This window comes from Ambystoma mexicanum, chromosome 9 (assembly GCF_040938575.1).
Source record: "Ambystoma mexicanum isolate Mex_15411 chromosome 9, UKY_AmexF1_1, whole genome shotgun sequence".
NCBI classification, from domain to species: domain Eukaryota; kingdom Metazoa; phylum Chordata; class Amphibia; order Caudata; family Ambystomatidae; genus Ambystoma; species Ambystoma mexicanum.
In genome coordinates this window covers 696,880,888-696,884,986 of record NC_090931.1, presented here as the reverse complement: position 1 = coordinate 696,884,986, position 4,099 = coordinate 696,880,888, and positions in this window count along the sequence as shown.

Here is a 4,099-nt window from a genome sequence, read left to right as displayed (position 1 = left end):
GTGCATTACGTTTTCACCTTAACATCGATGCAACTAAAGTTTGCTGAGGATCAAACACTTTGGTTAAGCAGCGTGCTACAAGCCCCTTCTTTATGGCCAGTCTCTTGATGACTGTTGTGATACATCACACAACTACAACTAACCTCATGTTAGAAGCTCAGAAAAGGGGAAAAAATGATCAGCTGCATGTAAATACCAAATTCATGTAATTGTCATGTTTCTTTGCCTCAGCAAGATTTAAACCCATTGCCCATGTTATAGCATTATGTCCATGTTAAACCAACTGCTTTTGTGTCCGCACACGAGGCCCAGGGTTTTCGCCTGGAACAGATATTACTCACAGGCTTAGGAATGTCCCCTCTGTTCTCCGTTCCTGTAAAGGCTACATAAATAATGTCTGTTAAAACTCTTGCACTTCCCGTCCTGTCTAAAGCTGCCGTGCGAGTCAGCACGCATTCATTGACCATGGGGTCTCCTCTATGAATGATGATTGCTAGCATCCGCACTCTTTCCCGAAACATAAGCATAAAGCGTATCTATATTCGGAGTTGTTATTCTCTGGGATATTTGGGAAGGGGAACTTGTGTCAGAGCTCATGCGTCATTCTGTAAAAGATATGTCCTGCTATTGTCCAGCAGCCCATGAATGGATATTGTTATCACTACCGCGGCAAGATATGTGTAGTTTGCAAATTCCCCACTGTGTCAAATGTGATGAATTAGCTTGTTTTTACGATCACGCATGTTAAAGATTACACGTGCATCCTGAAGGATATTTTGACTTGCTTAGATAAGCTATATGAGTAATGACCATTTGCAAATGTCCGGCCTTTGTAAATTGTCACCGCAAGGGCTGGAATAACAGCCAAAAGTGTTTTGGCAGGAAACTGTATGTCAGGACGTGCCTGGGCTTCGTGCCAGTCATAAGACTCAATGTAAACGTTTTCCTATAAAAAGCCTGCTCACTGTAATGTTAGTAGCTCACTCTAGATAGCATCCCTATGGTGTATCTTGCAGCCAGCCCTTCCGCGGAAGTTTTGCATTGCAATAAATGATTGTTAAACTCACTTACTAGTGTGTTTATTGATGGAGACCTCCGCCTGGTGAATTTTAGCATTGACTTGCAGGAATAACATATGCCCAGGTACTTTTGCCCCCATTTCGAAAATCAAAATCTGGCACCTATGAATATATGTACAGTAAGTGAACATATATCTTAAAGTGAAATTTACAAATTTACTTCAATAGGCATACTCCTTAGACAAACGTGTGCAAGATAAAAAGGCATTAGACATTAAAAAAGTAATGGACACCAGAAAAATAACCTGAGAGATGAAATCTTGCAATAAATATGCTGGCAAAATATGGTTGTGGTCTTCCTCACCCCCATATCTGGCTTTCAACAATACTCTGCTTTACAAAGATAACTTGAAAAGTACACATGCCATGGTGTCACTCAAATATATAAATCCTTATGGAACTATATTAGGCAAAAAGTGCACAATTGTGGCATCACCCCCTGCCCCCCCGACCCCCCATCTAGACTGGGAGACTACAAATACCAGAATGCAATTCAGCAAAAGGCAAATAAATTGTCTCTATGTGCAAAACTTTCAAGGACTGAAAGTAGCATGGTTTAAAGAAAATAACGAGGATGCAGTGTGTTATGAGATATTTAAAACAAGGAAAACACACGGTATTCAGGACTGTGGACTGTCTCCCATCCATGCAGTAACCAGCACCAACCCTGCGTAGCTTCAAAGCAAGGAAGGATCCTGGCCCCCTCAGGCCATGTTGCCCTTAGTGGTTTTGTAAGGTGGGCTCATTTATTAGGCAACTTGGCCTGAGGGGGCTGACTCCTTTCTCGCTATGAAGCTAAGCAGGGTCGTTTCGGTTACTGCATATATGGGAAACCCAGTGTAGCTGTAAAAATATATATATATGTTTTCCATTATGTATAAAAGATTGCATGCTTTGAGAACTCACAATGTTTTTAGTCAATGCACAATGAGATTACATTGTTTGCAGAGGATCACAGTTTGGTCAAGCAGTGTGCTACCATCCCCTTGTTTTATGGCTGTTTTGTTGGTGACTGTTGTGATATATCGCACAAACCCCAATTACCTGCGTTTAAGCAGCACGGAAAAGGGAAAAAAATGACCAGATGCAAGTATAACATATGCTGAGGTACTTTTGCCCCATAGCGAAAAATGAAAAGCTGCCACCCATGAATATACGCACAATTAGTGACCATATATTTTAAAGTGAAATATACAAATGTGGTTCAATTGACTTTCTCTTAGAAGAAAGTGTGCAAGACAACATAGCATTGGACTTCAAAATAAAAGTAATGAACCCCAGAAAAATAATCTAAGAGGAAATCTTCCAATAAATATGCTGGCAAAGTTTAAAGGTTTTCACCTTTAAAACCTAGCAATCTGTTGTGAAATATTCCCTGGAAAACAAAATCCCAATACGAAAGAAGTGCTTGTGGTATTGTGGGTAGGTATCTGCATTTGGAACATGACAACCTGAGTAAAATCCTGGTAGCCAAATACTTGCGCAAGCTTGCCAACCTCAAAAGTCCCCAAGGGTTTGCATCTGCCCTCTGAAACAAAGTTATGCTATCCACCCACATGTCTCCTTTACTTGTGCCTGAAAAGCAGCCACAATCAGAGGAAAATAACTGCACCAGTTTCCAGGATTGCAAACTCACTTGCCACATCATGGGCAAACACTCATGAGTTACTTGCCCTCTCCTCTTTTCCCCTCCTCACCACCATGTCTGGCTTTCAACAAAACTCTGCTTTATAAAGATAACTTGAAAAGTACCATATTCTCACTCAAATATATAAATCTTTATAGAACTATGTTAGGCAAAAAGTGTACAATTCTGGCATTATTCTCCCATCTTGACTAGCAGAATGCAATTCATCATAAGGGCCAAAAAAATGGTCTCTAAGTGCAAAACCTTCAGGGACTGACAGTAGCACGGTTTGAAAAAATAATCATTTGGATGCCGATTCGGTCGCCCAGTCATGCAGTATCCAGGACTGACCCTGCGTAGCTTCAAAGCAGGACTGACCCCACTGAGCTTCAAAACAAGGAAAGGGCAGCCCAGTTTTTCTCTAAGTGGTCTTGTAAGTTTGACTTATTTATCAGGTAACATGGCTTGAGGGGGCTGGCTCAATCCTCACTTTAAAGCTAAGCAGAGTCTGTCCTGGTTACTGCATGGATGGGAGACCTGGATGGCTGTCATGTCAGTTAGTAATACTCTCTGCCGGTCACCCCCAATGTCACTGTAGTTATGGGACTACATATACCCTTGGCTCTCTATAATCCTATATAGCCTCACATATCAGAAAAATACCTGCAAACATCCGAATGGCTCAAAATAAATGCTTTTGAGGCCATCACCAAGTGCCTCCTTTATCTGTGCCAGATGGCCTTCTCCCTTTCCCCCCACAACACACGCTGCTTCTGTGACGCAGTTTGCTTCGAGATGTCGGGTATTCCAGGATATATCTGCGGCTCCAGAAATCTTTGTGTTGCAAACTCAGTCCCTAAACCCCCTCCAACTACCAAATTTCACTTGGCCACACCTCTAGCCTGATGGCATTTGCATCTTTTTTGACCTGCAAATGGCTTTTTTCCTACATTTAATTTTCCCATAACATCGGCTATAACCTAGGCCATCTCTCACATCGAGAGAAAACAAGCCGGCGGCTGTTTCATTTCTGAAAACACCCAGTTTTGGCAATTTAACTGATATAAAGCTACTATTTTTGTGAGGGGGCACCCCCTTTGCCGTCAAATATTTAAATATCTACTGCATGGAATAACCCCAAACCACGAACGGCACGCTTTTGAAAGCTTTGTGCCCAAGTTGTTTTGGACCTGGCCCAAATCTGTCCAGATGTTTGGGCTGTGCGCATTGGCAAAAAGGGACCTTGTTTGTCTATGGGAAAATGAATGGGAAGTAGGTCGCAATTTTGGAGAAAAAAACAGTTTTTGTCTAATAACTTTTTTATTTTTTAAAGAATCTTTACGTAACTTTTCAGTCTGTGGGGGCTCGAGAGTCCCTAATCACTTTCAGAATT